Source organism: Salmo salar, chromosome 18 (genome assembly GCF_965601325.2).
Source record: "Salmo salar chromosome 18, fSalSal1, whole genome shotgun sequence".
In the NCBI taxonomy this organism is placed as follows: Eukaryota; Metazoa; Chordata; class Actinopteri; order Salmoniformes; family Salmonidae; genus Salmo; species Salmo salar.
The window spans coordinates 95,670,713-95,688,980 of NC_138308.1; the positions used below are offsets into that span (position 1 = coordinate 95,670,713).

General features: G+C 45.6%; 1 protein-coding gene across 1 annotated transcript in view; it reads left to right on the top strand.

Moving 5' to 3' along the window:
• Nucleotides 1–842: 842 nt before the first annotated feature.
• LOC145861804 (short transient receptor potential channel 5-like) overlaps nucleotides 843–18,268 on the top strand; it is a 100,641-nt gene continuing 83,215 nt past the window's right edge. The window contains exon 1 of the mRNA XM_082965351.1: nucleotides 843–1,192. The gene's annotated coding sequence lies outside the window, so the exon portion shown is untranslated. The remainder of the gene's footprint in view (nucleotides 1,193–18,268) is intronic.

Below are 18,268 nucleotides of genomic sequence, written 5' to 3' on the forward strand. Positions count from 1 at the left end.
AGGAGAGAGAGAGGGGGAGAAGAAGAGAGAGCGGGAGGAGGAGAGAGAAGGAGAGAGCGGGGAAGAAGGCGAGAGAGAGGGGGAGAAGGAGAGAGAGAGCGGGAGAAGGAGAGAGAAGGAGAGAGCGGGGAAGAAGGCGAGAGAGGGGGAGAAGGAGAGAGAGAGCGGGAGAATGAGAGAGAGAGCGGGAGAAGGAGCGAGAAGGAGAGAGAGAGGCTGCAGCGAAGGAAACTGACAGTTGGTTCGATGTGCTGTTAGAAAACAGAACTGGTGTCAAGATCAACACAGAGATAGAGAGAACATCCACGCACATCTATCTCTCCACGGCAACCACGTTAACACTCTCCAACCGGCACCATGACAACCGCAGGCAGCAGCACACACCACACACACACACACACACACACACACACACACTGCCACCGGAGCCCACGGAGCTGGCTCTGATCCAAACCGAGGAGACCGCACTGCTTACCAGCCACGCATAGCTAGTGCTCCCACCATCGTCCTCCTCCTCTTCGCCACATCAGTGTGGAGAATTATTATCTGGTCTGTTTCCTATGTTTTCAACAGTCAACAGAAACACATTTTGAAAAGATTCACCTGTAGCTTTGGCTAATACATTTGCATTGTTTTTTTTTGTTTTGTTTTTTTTTGGAAAAGGAATTGACAGTTATAAATGTGTTCATAACATGCTGTAAAGGTAAAGATATTATATATAAATATTATATATAAATATGAAAAACACCAGGAAGAGAAGGTTTTGAGGAGTGCGATAGCAACAGAATATAATCCAGATGTGTGCAGGGTAGCTGAGGGGGATGCTCCTCGATGCGCCAGGAGTTCCCCGTGTCTCTGTGTGTGTGTGTGTGTGTGTGTGTGTGTGTGTATGTGTGTGTGTGTGTTGTGCGTTTTAATGCTAGGGGAGTGTGTGTGTGAGAGAGAGAGAGAGAGAGAGAGACAGAGAGAGAGAGGGCTCACCACTCCACTCTGGTCGACGCAGCATGAAAGCATGCCGAAGCGGAGACTGGAGGACACCGATTGCTCAGATTCCTGCTCGGACCTGGTGGCGATAGGATGACCTGAACCACGCGAAAATAACGCATCTTTCCCGCCAGAGGAAGACTCTAGACCCGTTGACGATCTGTTCGGAAAATACGTTAAAGCAGAAAGAAGAAGGAAACCAAATCAGGTAACGCCACCTTCTTAAAAAATATATATCAGATTTTATATTTTAAAAATATATATTTTGTAGATACGTCTATTTTATTCATGAATTTGTTCATGTGTTCTAATGACTTCGCTTTTAACTCAATTTATAACCAGAAAGGTTAAAGTCTAAAGGTATATAAGATCATTTCCTGCTGCTTATCACTGTTTCCTGTCAGGATATTATTCTCTGGCCCTATCCAGTATATCATTAGGTAGAGTGGGCTAGCATTGGTGTATCGGGTTATGTTAAGAGGTTTTCAGCACTGTTGACACATTTTAATTCAGTAGAAGAGAGATAGACAGGATAACGTTATGGTTACTACCATTTCATTGGTCCAACTGAAATGTGACTTTGGGCTTTTAACCCAACCCACTCCGAAAGACACTTACTGTACATATGCATATAGAGGGTGTTGGACAGGTTAATGGAGAGGACAGGTTGTTGGACAGGTTGTTGGACAGGTTGTTGGGACAGGTTAGGGGAGAGGACAGGTTGTTGGACAGGTTGTTGGAGAGGAGAGGTTGTTGGACAGGTTGTTGGAGAGGAGAGGTTGTTGGACAGGTTGTTGGAGAGGAGAGGTTGTTGGACAGGTTGTTGGAGAGGAGAGGTTGTTGGACAGGTTGTTGGAGAGGTTGTTGGACAGGTTGTTGGACAGGTTAGTGGACAGGTTGTTGGACAGGTTGTTGGACAGGTTGTTGGAGAGGTTGTTGGAGAGGTTGTTGGACAGGTTGTTGTGACAGGTTGTTGGACAGGTTAGTGGACAGGTTTGTTGGACAGGTTGTTGGACAGGTTGTTGGAGAGGGTTTGTTGGACAGGTTGTTGGAGAGAGGTTGTTGGACAGGTTGTTGGACAGGTTGTTGGACAGGTTGTTGGACAGGTTGTTGGACAGGTTGTTGGAGAGGTTGTTGGACAGGTTGTTGGACAGGTTAGTGGACAGGTTGTTGGACAGGTTGTTGGACAGGTTGTTGGAGAGGTTGTTGGACAGGTTGTTGGAGAGGTTGTTGGACAGGTTGTTGGACAGGTTAGTGGACAGGTTGTTGGACAGGTTGTTGGACAGGTTGTTGGAGAGGTTGTTGGACAGATTGTTGGAGAGGTTGTTGGACAGGTTGTTGGACAGGTTAGTGGACAGGTTGTTGGACAGGTTGTTGGACAGGTTGTTGGAGAGGTTGTTGGACAGGTTGTTGGAGAGGTTGTTGGACAGGTTGTTGGACAGGTTGTTGGAGAGGTTGTTGGACAGGTTAGTGGACAGGTTGTTGGAGAGGTTGTTGGACAGGTTGTTGGAGAGGTTGTTGGACAGGTTGTTGGAGAGGTTGTTGGACAGGTTGTTGGACAGGTGGGGGGCTGCCACGCTGGGCGCCCGGGGGGAGCTGTTGTTGTGGGTTGGGTTAAGTGCCTTGTTCAAGGGCGCAACGGCAGGAGGAGAAGAGAAGAATGGATAGAGTAGGAGAAGAGAGGAGACATGGAATGAGAGAAAGAGAGAGAGAGAGAGAGAGAGAGAGAGAGAGATGAGGGAGTATGTGTTCTGTTGGTCTTCCATTTACTAATAGCCTACTAGTCTAGTGCTACTCTATATCAAAGAGAGTATACTAATAACATACTTTATCCAGACATAACACTTCATAAAGTCATACTTACTGTTCTATAAACAGATTTTGCACTAAAGCAACAACATCATTCAGAGTTGAAAGACTTTGGAATGTGTAAGTGCCAAAGAGGTGTGTGTGTGTGTGTGTGTGTGTGTGTGTGTGTGTGTGGTGTGTGTGTGTGTGTGTGTGTGTGTGTGTGTGTGTGTGTGTGTGTGTGTGTGTGTGTGTGTGTGTGTGTGTGTGTGTGTGTGTGTGTGTGTGTGTGTGTGTGTGTGTGTGTGTGTGTTGAGGTGCCCCAAGTTCATGTCTGATCGTTAGCAACAGTTTCTCTGCTCATCTTGTGTGGGTGCAGGGATTCTGTTCCTGTTCCAGACAGCGTGTATGGCGTCGTGTGGGCGAGCGGTTTGCTGATGTCAACGTCGTGGCGGTGGGGTTATGGTATGGGCAGACATATGTTACGGACAACGAACACAATTGCATTTTATCGATGGCAATTTGAATGCACAGAGATACTGTGATGAGACCCTGAGGCCCATTGTTGTGCCATTCACCCGCTGCCATCACCTCATGTTTCAACATGATAATGCACTGCCTCATGTCGCAAGGATCTGAACACAATTCCTGAAAGCTGAAAATGTCCCAGTTCTGGCCTGCATTCTCACCAGACATGTCACCCGTTGAGCATGTTTGGGATGCTCTGGATAGGCGTGTTCCAGTTCTCGCCAATATCCAGCAACTTCTCACAGCCGTTGAAGAGGTGTGGGACAACATTCCACAGGCCACAATCAACAGCCTGATCAACTCTATGTGAAGGAGATGTGCAGCGCTGCATGAGGCAAATGGTCACACCAGATACTGACTGGTTTTCTGATCCACACTCCTACCTTTTGTTTAAGGTATCTGTGATCAACAGATGCTTATCTGTGTTTCCAGTCATGTGAAATCCATAGATTAAGGCCTAATTAATTCATATCAATTGACTGATTTCCTTATAAAAACTGTAACAGTCAAAATATTTGAATTTGTTATGTTTCGTTTATATTTTTTGTTCAGTATATTAAAGAATAATCATTTTTAATGGTAGTAAATAATACTAAAAATAAATACAGAAATAATAGAAATAATAACAATAAAATAACATTAAATAGTAGAAATAGAAAAAAAATATAATTACTAAAACTAATAATATATAATAATAGTAATAGTAATAATAAGTAAGTTAGTGTTTACTATGCAGATGTTATTATTCAGTGTCCTTCAGGCCACGGCAGACAAATGTATGTACATATTAGGCTGCAAGAGGAGGCGTTGCTCCTTCACAACATGAGAATTTGTTTGTTTTTTTTCCCCCTCCGGGCTCAATAAGATTTCTGCGAATAATGAATCTCTTGGTGTGTTGAGTATTTCTGGGCTTGTTTCTGGGCTCAGCTGTTGGGTTTTAAGTGCTTTAAATTGGAGACTTGAATTTAGATGTAGCCAACGTTTATATTATATATTTGTGGTATTTTCATTACTACTGGAAAGCGTCCCAATTCTGCCCTTACATGCATTAGTTGGGTGTATTTCTCTGGACTTGTAGGATGTTTCCGACAAGAATTCTGCATGTAGGGCTTCATTTGGATGTTTGTCCCACATATTAAAGTCCAGTTTATTGAGTGGCCCCCCAAACCTCACTTCCGTAAAGAGCTATTGGTAGGATTACACTGTCAAATATTTTGGTGAACTCAGTGTCAAGGGAAGTCAGTTTGGATTTGGCTTCACACCAATCACATCACAGGAAAAAATGTAACTGACAGAAAGAAAAAAAACTTGATTTGTTGCATCTCGTTGTGTCGTTGTCCTCCAGTGGCTAGCTAGCTAGCTAGCAAAAATTGTCCCTTTCCTAAATTAGCCATGGATGGAGATAGAGATTTGGACTTATGGTTTTACTAAATTTTCCGTAGGCTTCATACCAAGGATTAACAATGGCGATTGTGATCCAACCATTAATTCTGACATTGTGCCCCTGGACTGAGAGGATGGAAGTTCAATATGTAGCTAGATGTAGAAGGCTAATGTTAACTAGCTAGCCTGGTGCATCGTTACCCATGAAAGGAAGTTAGGCTAGCGAGCAAGTATTTTAGCCTGGTAGCCTTGGACAACAAAAAACTAAAAGCGAGTCATCGACCGTTTCAGCAACATGAAAGAGAGGAGGATGGATTTGGCGTTTCTCTACAAGTAGGGTGAACATGTTTTTTTCTACTTACACACTCTCTCTCTCACACACACACACACTCACACAGTTCTATTGACACAGTACTGACCCAGTACTTTTGACACAGTACTATGGACACAGTACTATTGACACAGTACTATTGACACAGTACTGACCCAGTACTATTGACCCAGTACTATGGACACAGTACTACTGACCCAGTACTATTGACCCAGTACTACTGACCCAGTACTATGGACACAGTACTATGGACACAGTACTACTGGACCCAGTACTACTGACCCAGTACTACTGACCCAGTACTATTGACACAGTACTGACCCAGTACTATTGACCCAGTACTATTGACACAGTACTACTGACCCAGTACTATTGACCCAGTACTATTGACACAGTACTATGGACCCAGTACTATTGACACAGTACTATTGACACAGTACTACTGACCCAGTACTATTGACCCAGTACTATTGACACAGTACTATTGACACAGTACTACTGACCCAGTACTATTGACCCAGTACTACTGACCCAGTACTACTGACCCAGTACTATTGACCCAGTACTATTGACCCAGTACTATGGACACAGTACTATGGACACAGTACTACTGACCCAGTACTACTGACCCAGTACTATTGACACAGTACTATGGACCCCAGTACTATGGACACAGTACTATGGACACAGTACTACTGACCCAGTACTATTGACCCAGTACTACTGACACAGTACTATTGACCCAGTACTATGGACACAGTACTATGGACACAGTACTATTGACCCAGTACTATTGACACAGTACTACTGACCCAGTACTACTGACCCAGTACTACTGACCCAGTACTACTGACCCAGTACTATTGACCCAGTACTATTGACACAGTACTATGGACACAGTACTACTGACCCAGTACTACTGACCCAGTACTATTGACCCAGTACTATGGACACAGTACTATTGACCCAGTACTATTGACCCAGTACTATTGACACAGTACTATGGACACAGTACTATTGGACCCAGTACTATTGACCCAGTACTATTGACCCAGTACTATTGACCCAGTACTATTGACACAGTACTATGGACACAGTACTATTGACCCAGTACTATTGACCCAGTACTACTGACCCAGTACTACTGACCCAGTACTATTGACACAGTACTATTGACACAGTACTACTGACCCAGTACTATTGACCCAGTACTATTGACCCAGTACTATGGACACAGTACTATGGACACAGTACTACTGACCCAGTACTATTGACCCAGTACTATTGACCCAGTACTATGGACACAGTACTATGGACACAGTACTATTGACCCAGTACTATTGACCCAGTACTATTGACACAGTACTATGGACACAGTACTATGGACACAGTACTATGGACACAGTACTATTGACCCAGTACTATTGACCCAGTACTATTGACACAGTACTATTGACACAGTACTATGGACACAGTACTATGGACACAGTACTATTGACCCAGTACTATTGACACAGTACTACTGACCCAGTACTATTGACCCAGTACTATTGACACAGTACTACTGACCCAGTACTATTGACCCAGTACTATTGACACAGTACTATGGACACAGTACTACTGACCCAGTACTATTGACCCAGTACTATTGACCCAGTACTATGGACACAGTACTATTGACCCAGTACTATTGACCCAGTACTATTGACACAGTACTATGGACACAGTACTATTGACCCAGTACTATTGACCCAGTACTATTGACCCAGTACTATTGACCCAGTACTATTGACCCAGTACTATTGACACAGTACTATGGACACAGTACTATTGACCCAGTACTATTGACCCAGTACTATTGACCCAGTACTACTGACCCAGTACTATTGACCCAGTACTATTGACACAGTACTATTGACCCAGTACTATTGACCCAGTACTATTGACCCAGTACTATGGACACAGTACTATGGACACAGTACTACTGACCCAGTACTATTGACCCAGTACTATTGACCCAGTACTATGGACACAGTACTATTGACCCAGTACTATTGACCCAGTACTATTGACCCAGTACTATTGACCCAGTACTACTGACCCAGTACTATTGACCCAGTACTATTGACCCAGTACTATGGACACAGTACTATTGACCCAGTACTATTGACCCAGTACTACTGACCCAGTACTATTGACCCAGTACTATTGACACAGTACTACTGACCCAGTACTATTGACCCAGTACTATGGACACAGTACTATGGACACAGTACTACTGACCCAGTACTATTGACCCAGTACTATTGACCCAGTACTATGGACACAGTACTATTGACCCAGTACTATTGACCCAGTACTATGGACACAGTACTACTGACCCAGTACTATGGACACAGTACTATGGACACAGTACTATGGACACCCACATCATATTACTCTTACCTTGATTAGACAAAATTGTTTTCTTTTTTGTAACTGTATTTCACCTTTATTTAACCGGGTAGGCTAGTTGAGAACAAGTTCTCATTTACAACTGCGACCTGGCCAAGATAAAGCATAGCAGTACGACACAAACAACAACACAGAGGTGATTTGTTGAAGTGTTGAAGTGTGTAAATGTTGCTGGACTAGTGGAGGAAGCTCCTGTTTTCTTGGCGACTTGAGGTAACTAAATCAATAGTTGTTTTCCGACAGTTTCAGACTACTAAACATGAACTTGATCGACCATGCTGTAGGTCATGTAACTGTTGGTTACATGCTAACTGTTTTGTGAACTTCACAGCACAGACGTTGCTCTGCGGTTTAGTGATGAAACAATTTATTGACTTTATTCTGCCACTGCGTCTTCTTATTGTCTCAGCCTTTAGGCCTGTACAGTATAACACGGTGTCAAGACACATAAACTAACAGGTTATAGAGCAAACAACGCTACTGTCACAACACACAGGTCGGAATATGGGATTCTTTCCCTGGCTTGGCTTCCCAAGTGGTTTTACCCACAAACCACTACTGTAGAGACCTGGGTACTACTGCTCCTCCACCACTACTGTAGAGACATGGGTACTACTGCTCCTCCACCACTACTGTAGAGACCTGGGTACTACTGCTCCTCCACCACTACTGTAGAGACCTGGGTACTACTGCTCCTCCACCACTACTGTAGAGACCTGGGTACTACTGCTCCTCCACCACTACTGTAGAGACCTGGGTACTACTGCTCCTCCACCACTACTGAAAAGACCTGGGTACTACTGCTCCTCCACCACTACTGTAGACACCTGGGGTACTACTGCTCCTCCACCACTAATGCAGAGACCTGGGTACTACTGCTCCTCCACCACTACTGTAGAGACCTGGGTACTACTGCTCCTCCACCACTACTGTAGAGACCTGGGTACTACTGCTCCTCCACCACTACTGTAGAGACCTGGGTACTACGGCTCCTCCACCACTACTGTAGAGACCTGGGTACTACTGCTCCTCCACCACTACTGTAGAGACCTGGGTACTACTGCTCCTCCACCACTACTGTAGAGACCTGGGTACTACTGCTCCTCCACCACTACTGTAGAGACCTGGGTACTACTGCTCCTCCACCACTACTGAAAAGACCTGGGTACTACTGCTCCTCCACCACTACTGTAGACACCTGGGGTACTACTGCTCCTCCACCACTAATGCAGAGACCTGGGTACTACGGCTCCTCCACCACTACTGTAGAGACCTGGGTACTACTGCTCCTCCACCACTACTGTAGAGACCTGGGTACTACTGCTCCTCCACCACTACTGTAGAGACCTGGGTACTACTGCTCCTCCACCACTACTGTAGAGACCTGGGTACTACTGCTCCTCCACCACTACTGTAGAGACCTGGGTACTACTGCTCCTCCACCACTACTGTAGAGACCTGGGTACTACTGCTCCTCCACCACTACTGTAGAGACCTGGGTACTACTGCTCCTCCACCACTACTGTAGAGACCTGGGTACTACTGCTCCTCCACCACTACTGTAGAGACCTGGGTACTACTGCTGCTCCACCACTACTGTAGAGACCTGGGTACTACTGCTCCTCCACCACTACTGTAGAGACCTGGGTACTACTGCTCCTACCTCCTCCACCACTACTGTAGAGACCTGGGTACTACTGCTCCTACCTCCTCCACCACTACTGTAGAGACCTGGGTACTACTGCAGCTCCAACAGCTGTCTGATTGAGAGAGAGAGCTGTGAATACAGCTCCAACAGCTGTCTGTTTGAGAGAGAGAGAGCTGTGAATACAGCTCCAACAGCTGTCTGTTTGAGAGAGAGAGCTGTTAATACAGCTCCAACAGCTGTCTGTTTGAGAGAGAGAGAGCTGTGAATACAGCTCCAACAGCTGTCTGTTTGAGAGAGAGAGAGCTGTGAATACAGCTCCAACAGCTGTCTGTTTGAGAGAGAGAGCTGTGAATACAGCTCCAACAGCTTGTCTGTTTGAGAGAGAGAGCTGTGAATACAGCTCCAACAGCTGTCTGTTTGAGAGAGAGAGCTGTGAATACAGCTCCAACAGCTGTCTGTTTGAGAGAGAGAGAGCTGTGAATACAGCTCCAACAGCTGTCTGTTTGAGAGAGAGCTGTTAATACAGCTCCAACAGCTGTCTGTTTGAGAGAGAGAGCTGTGAATACAGCTCCAACAGCTGTCTGTTTGAGAGAGAGAGAGCTGTGAATACAGCTCCAACAGCTGTCTGTTTGAGAGAGAGAGAGCTGTGAATACAGCTCCAACAGCTGTCTGTTTGAGAGAGAGAGCTGTGAATACAGCTCCAAAAGCTGTCTGTTTGAGAGAGAGAGAGAGAGCTGTGAATACAGCTCCAACAGCTTGTCTGTATGAGAGAGACAGCTGTGAATACAGCTCCATCAGCTTGTCTGTTTGAGAGAGAGAGCTGTGAATACAGCTCCAACAGCTGTCTGTTTGAGAGAGAGAGCTGTGAATACAGCTCCAACAGCTGTCTGTTTGAGAGAGAGAGCTGTGAATACAGCTCCAACAGCTGTCTGTTTGAGAGAGAGAGCTGTGAATACAGCTCCAACAGCTGTCTGTTTGAGAGAGAGAGCTGTGAATACAGCTCCAACAGCTGTCTGTTTGAGAGAGAGAGCTGTGAATACAGCTCCAACAGCTGTCTGTTTGAGAGAGAGAGAGAGCTGTGAATACAGCTCCAACAGCTGTCTGTTTCAGAGAGAGAGAGCTGTGAATACTGCTCCAACAGCTGTCTGTTTGAGAGAGAGCTGTGAATACAGCTCCAACAGCTGTCTGTTTGAGAGAGCGAGAGCTGTGAATACTGCTCCAATAGCTGTCTGTTTGAGAGAGAGCTGTGAATACAGCTCCAACAACTTGTCTGTTTGAGAGAGAGAGCTGTGAATACAGCTCCAACAGCTGTCTGTTTGAGAGAGAGAGAGTTGTGAATACAGCTCCAACAGCTGTCTGTTTGAGAGAGAGAGAGCTGTGAATACAGCTCCAACAGCTGTCTGTTTGAGAGAGAGAGAGCTGTGAATACAGCTCCAACAGCTGTCTGTTTGAGCGAGAGAGAGCTGTGAATACAACTCCAACAGCTGTCTGTTTGAGAGAGAGAGAGAGCTGTGAATACAGCTCCAACAGCTGTCTGTTTGAGAGAGAGCTGTGAATACTGCTCCAACAGTTGTCTGTTTGAGAGAGAGAGAGAGCTGTGAATACAGCTCCAACAGCTGTCTGTTTGAGAGAGAGAGCTGTGAATACAGCTCCAACAGCTGTCTGTTTGAGAGAGAGAGCTGTGAATACAGCTCCAACAGCTTGTCTGTTTGAGAGAGAGAGCTGTGAATACAGCTCCAACAGCTTGTCTGTTTGAGAGAGAGAGCTGTGAATACAGCTGCAACAGCTGTCTGTTTGAGAGAGAGAGCTGTGAATACAGCTCCAACAGCTGTCTGTTTGAGAGAGAGAGCTGTGAATACTGCTCCATCAGCTTGTCTGTTTGAGAGAGAGCTGTGAATACAGCTCCAACAGCTGTCTGTTTGAGAGAGAGAGCTGTGAATACAGCTCCAACAGCTGTCTGTTTGAGAGAGAGATCTGTGAATACAGCTCCAACAGCTGTCTGTTTGAGAGAGAGAGAGCTGTGAATACAGCTCCAACAGCTGTCTGTTTGAGAGAGAGAGCTGTGAATACAGCTCCAACAGCTGTCTATTTGAGAGAGAGAGCTGTGAATACAGCTCCAACAGCTGTCTGTTTGAGAGAGAGAGAGCTGTGAATACAGCTCCAACAGCTGTCTGTTTGAGAGAGAGAGCTGTGAATACAGCTCCAACAGCTGTCTGTTTGAGAGAGAGAGCTGTGAATACAACTCCAACAGCTGTCTGTTTGAGATAGAGAGAGCTGTGAATACAGCTCCAACAGCTTGTCTGTATGAGAGAGACAGCTGTGAATACAGCTCCATCAGCTTGTCTGTTTGAGAGAGAGCTGTGAATACAGCTCCAACAGCTGTCTGTTTGAGAGAGAGAGCTGTGAATACAGCTCCAACAGCTGTCTGTTTGAGAGAGAGAGCTGTGAATACAGCTCCAACAGCTGTCTGTTTGAGAGAGAGAGCTGTGAATACAGCTCCAACAGCTGTCTGTTTGAGAGAGAGAGCTGTGAATACAGCTCCAACAGCTGTCTGTTTGAGAGAGAGAGAGCTGTGAATACTGCTCCAACAGCTGTCTGTTTGAGAGAGAGCTGTGAATACAGCTCCAACAGCTGTCTGTTTGAGAGAGAGAGAGCTGTGAATACAGCTCCAACAGCTTGTCTGTTTGAGAGAGAGAGCTGTGAATACAGCTCCAACAGCTGTCTGTTTGAGAGAGAGAGAGTTGTGAATACAGCTCCAACAGCTGTCTGTTTGAGAGAGAGAGAGCTGTGAATACAGCTCCAACAGCTGTCTGTTTGAGAGAGAGAGAGCTGTGAATACAGCTCGAACAGCTGTCTGTTTGAGAGAGAGAGAGCTGTAAATACAACTCCAACAGCTGTCTGTTTGAGAGAGAGAGAGCTGTGAATACAGCTCCAACAGCTGTCTGTTTGAGAGAGAGAGAGCTGTGAATACAGCTCCAACAGCTGTCTGTTTGAGAGAGAGAGAGCTGTGAATACTGCTCCAACAGCTGTCTGTTTGAGAGAGAGAGAGCTGTGAATACAACTCCAACAGCTGTCTGTTTGAGAGAGAGAGAGTTGTGAATACAGCTCCAACAGTTTGTCTGTTGCTGCTGGTGTGAAACATGTTTTTTTTTTTAAGACCAATTATACAAGAATTCTAAGGGCAATGGAATGTAAAAAGCTATGGCTCAATTAAAAAGAGCTACTATTTGTATTTCTTAACTGGTAATTGAAGTGCGCTTTCTATTCCCCATTCTAATGCGTAGTCAATGGAAGGCAGTCTACATCAGCGCCTCACACTCCGCTTTGCAATGAGCAGGAAGCAGTATGCCTTTTGAAAAATATATACTTTGTTGTTTGAAGTCTGAAACTTTTACTAAATATTGTGAGGCATGACTTTACCGTGCTTCAAAGTAGTCTAGGGAAAATCACACCAAACGTGCAGGAAATTATTTTATAAAAACTTCCATATGTCATTGAAACTAGTAGCCTATTTTCTCTCATTTTCTATTGGTTTTCAACTGTCTTTCATTGTCCAGCAGCCAAAGGCACAATCCTAGTCATATTAGCAACTCATGCTAATAGCTGCACTTTAAATATTTCTACCAGATATTTTAATCTCTGTCACATGAAACCTCTCATGATTGTGTTTTCCACTAATTGTATTATGAAATGAACATTCACGTGCATCGCTGCGCTTATTATGTGAAGAATTTATAGTTTATAAACATTTTATGCTAAACGTTCTGATCTGTTGCAACTCAACAATCATCTATTTGGTATTTGCCGTGTGCTCTGCCCACATTTCGGGTCCTTCCGACTGTTTTGTGATTTATGTGGAAGCCAGGTCATCTGATGCAGCGAAGAGTCTGCAAAGCTGTCATCAGGGCAAAGGGTGGCTACTTTGAAGAATCTCAAATATAACATATATTTTGATTTGTTAAACACTTTTTTGTTTACTACATGATTCCATATGTGTTATTTCATAGTTTTGATGTCTTCACTGTTATTCTACAATGTAGAAAATAGTAAAAATAAAGAAAAACCCTTGAATGAGTAGGTGTGTCTTAACATTTGACCGGTAGTGTACGTCGTATCGCTGAGTCTACCTTTAACTCCTAATGCAAATGATCTCTGACATAGGCTTTTTGAAAAAGCACCCGCAAACCGGTGCCGACCCATAATGCAACATAACGGTTAAGGCCCTCGCGAGCCGGGCCGACCCACAGTGCAACATAACGGTTAAGGCCCTCGCGAGCCGGGCCGACCCACAGTGCAACATAACGGTTAAGGCCCTCGCGAGCCGGGCCGACCCATAGACCCACAGTGCAACATAACGCTTAAGGCCCTCGCGAGCCGGGCCGACCCATAGACCCACAATGCAACATAACGCTTAAGGCCCTCGCGAGCCGGGCCGACCCATAGACCCATAATGCAACACAACGCTTAAGGCGTTAGCCTCAATGAGGAGGCTAAATACAGGGTGTTACGGTACAGAGTCAATGTGGAGGCTAAATACAGGGTGTTACGGTACAGAGTCAATGTGGAGGCTATATACAGGGTGTTACGGTACAGAGTCAATGTGGAGGCTATATACAGGGTGTTACGGTACAGAGTCAATGTGGAGGCTATATACAGGGTGTTACGGTACAGAGTCAATGTGGAGGATATATACAGGGGGTACCAGTACAGAGTCAATGTGGAGGCTATATACAGGGGGTACCGGTACAGAGTCAGTGTGGAGGCTATATACAGGGTGTTACGGTACAGAGTCAATGTGGAGGCTATATACAGGGTGTTATGGTACAGAGTCAATGTGGAAGCTATATACAGGGGGTACCGGTACAGAGTCAATGTGGAGGCTATATACAGGGGGTTACCGGTACAGAGTCAATGTGGGGGGCACTGGTTAGTTGAGGTAATATGTACATGTAGGTAGAGTTATTAAAGTGACTATGTATAGATAATAACAGAGAGTAGCAGCAGCGTAGACGGGGGGGGGGGCAATGCAAATAGTCTGGGTAGCCATTTGATTAGCTGTTCAGGAGTCTTATGGCTTGGGGGGGTAGAAGCTGTTTAGAAGCCTCTTGGACCTAGACTTGGTGCTCCGGTACCTCTTGCCGTGCGGTAGCAGAGAGAACAGTCTATGACTAGGATGGCTGGAATCATTGACAAATTTTAGGTCCTTCCTTTAACACCGCCTGGTATAGAGGTCCTGGATGGCAGGAAACTTGACCCCAGTGATGTACTGGGCCGTTCGCACTACCCTCTGTAGCGCCTTGCGGTCGGAGTCCCGAGCAGTTGCCGTACCAGGCGGTGTGCTTTTGGTGCTCGTTTTGTTGACTAGTACACTTTGGAGAGCACAGTAAACAACGCACCGTGGTTCGCTCCAAAAGGGGGGGGGGGGGGGGGGGGGGATCTCGGTTCGATTTCAATTAGTCCAGTTGCAGTGTGGTTAGCCACTAGGTCAGTACCGAACACAGGAAAAAGAACCAGAGTCACACGGTGTTATTGGTCGTCGTACTGATTGCTCTGAGTAGCATTTTGAGCTCATCCGACGAGGGGAGACGGGGGATATACCAGAGATACACAGTGTATTCCTACATACACAGGAAGGCCTTTGGATGTGATCAAATCAGCCTTTTTATGCAGTAGCCTTTAATAAATAAATAGAAATCTATTATATAGTAGGCAGAGTGAAGTTAAATTCAATGTGACGACCTGAGTAGAGATGTGACTCAGGGACAGACCCATAACATTTAGAAAAGGAAAACAGGCGTCCTGAGGTTCGTGGGCAAACAGGACGCTAATAAATGAATTTCCTCATGGTATCACCATACTACCCAGTATCACCACACTACCCAGTATCACCATACTACCCAGTATCACCATACTACCCAGTATCACCATACTCCTACTACCCAGTATCACCATACTACTACTACCCAGTATAACCACACTACCCAGTATCACCATACTACCCAGTATCACCACACTACCCAGTATCACCACACTACCCAGTATCACCACACTACCCAGTATCACCACACTACCCAGTATCACCACACTACCCAGTATCACCATACTACCCAGTATAACCACACTACCCAGTATCACTATACTACCCAGTATCACCATACTACCCAGTATCACCATACTACCCAGTATCACCATACTCCTACTACCCAGTATCACCATACTACTACTACCCAGTATAACCACACTACCCAGTATCACCATACTACCCAGTATCACCACACTACCCAGTATCACCACACTACCCAGTATCACCACACTACCCAGTATCACCACACTACCCAGTATCACCATACTACCCAGTATAACCACACTACCCAGTATCACTATACTACCCAGTATCACCACACTACCCAGTATCACCATACTACCCAGTATCACCACACTACCCAGTATCACCACACTACCCAGTATCACCACACTACCCAGTATCACCATACTACCCAGTATAACCACACTACCCAGTATCACTATACTACCCAGTATCACCACACTACCCAGTATCACCACACTACCCAGTATCACCATACTACCCAGTATCACCATACTACCCAGTATAACCATACTACTACTACCCAGTATCACCATACTACCCAGTATCACCACACTACTACTACCCAGTATCACCATACTACCCAGTATCACCACACTACCCAGTATCACCATACTACCCAGTATCACCACACTACCCAGTATCACCATACTACCCAGTATCACCATACTACCCAGTATCACCATACTACCCAGTATCACCACACTACCCAGTATCACCATACTACCCAGTATCACCATACTACTACTACCCAGTATCACCATACTACCCAGTATCACCACACTACCCAGTATCACCACACTACTACTACCCAGTATCACCATACTACCCAGTATCACCATACTACCCAGTATCACCACACTACCCAGTATCACCATACTACCCAGTATCACCATACTACCCAGTATCACCATACTACCCAGTATCACCATACTACCCAGTATCACCATACTCCTACTACCCAGTATCACCATACTACTACTACCCAGTATAACCACACTACCCAGTATCACCATACTACCCAGTATCACCACACTACCCAGTATCACCACACTACCCAGTATCACCACACTACCCAGTATCACCATACTACCCAGTATAACCACACTACCCAGTATCACTATACTACCCAGTATCACCACACTACCCAGTATCACCATACTACCCAGTATCACCACACTACCCAGTATCACCACACTACCCAGTATCACCACACTACCCAGTATCACCATACTACCCAGTATAACCACACTACCCAGTATCACTATACTACCCAGTATCACCACACTACCCAGTATCACCACACTACCCAGTATCACCATACTACCCAGTATCACCATACTACCCAGTATAACCATACTACTACTACCCAGTATCACCATACTACCCAGTATCACCACACTACTACTACCCAGTATCACCATACTACCCAGTATCACCACACTACCCAGTATCACCATACTACCCAGTATCACCACACTACCCAGTATCACCATACTACCCAGTATCACCATACTACCCAGTATCACCATACTACCCAGTATCACCACACTACCCAGTATCACCATACTACCCAGTATCACCATACTACTACTACCCAGTATCACCATACTACCCAGTATCACCACACTACCCAGTATCACCACACTACTACTACCCAGTATCACCATACTACCCAGTATCACCACACTACCCAGTATCACCATACTACCCAGTATCACCATACTACCCAGTATAACCACACTACCCAGTATCACTATACTACCCAGTATCACCACACTACCCAGTATCACCACACTACCCAGTATCACCATACTACTACTACCCAGTATCACCACACTACCCAGTATCACCATACTACTACTACCCAGTATCACCATACTACTACTACCCAGTATCACCATACTACCCAGTATCACCATACTACCCAGTATCACCACACTACCCAGTATCACCACACTACCCAGTATCACCACACTACCCAGTATCACCACACTACCCAGTATCACCACACTACCCAGTATCACCACACTACCCAGTATCACTATACTACCCAGTATCACCACACTACCCAGTATCACCACACTACCCAGTATCACCATACTACTACTACCCAGTATCACCACACTACCCAGTATCACCACACTACCCAGTATCACCATACTACTTCGACCCAGTATCACCATACTACCCAGTATCACCATACTACTACTACCCAGTATCACCATACTACCCAGTATCACCATACTACCCAGTATCACCACACTACCCAGTATCACCATACTACCCAGTATCACCACACTACCCAGTATCACCATACTACCCAGTATCACCACACTACCCAGTATCACCACACTACCCAGTATCACTATACTACCCAGTATCACCATACTACCCAGTATCACCATACTACCCAGTATCACCACACTACCCAGTATCACTATACTACCCAGTATCACCACACTACCCAGTATCACCACACTACCCAGTATCACCACACTACCCAGTATCACCACACTACCCAGTATCACCACTACCCAGTATCACCACACTACCCAGTATCACCACACTACCCAGTATAACCACACTACCCAGTATCACCATACTACCCAGTATCACCACACTACCCAGTATCACCACACTACCCAGTATCACTATACTACCCAGTATCACCATACTACCCAGTATCACCACACTACCCAGTATCACTATACTACCCAGTATCTTTTTCCACCCCTCTCCATCATCATTCCCAACTCTCTCTCTCCGTCCTCACCCTGCCCTTCTCTCCTCCTTCCCTCCTCTCCTTCCCTTCTCTCCTCTCTCCTCCTTCCCTCCTCTCCTTCCCTTCTCCCCTCTCTCCTCCTTCCCTCCTCTCCTTCCCTTCTCTCCTTCCCTTCTCTCCTCTCTCCTCCTTCCCTCCTCTCCTTCCCTTCTCTCCTTCCCTTCTCTCCTCTCTCCTCCTTCCCTCCTCTCCTTCCCTTCTCTCCTCTCTCCTCCTTCCCTCCTCTCCTTCTTTCCTCAACCTTCCCATCTCATGTATTTT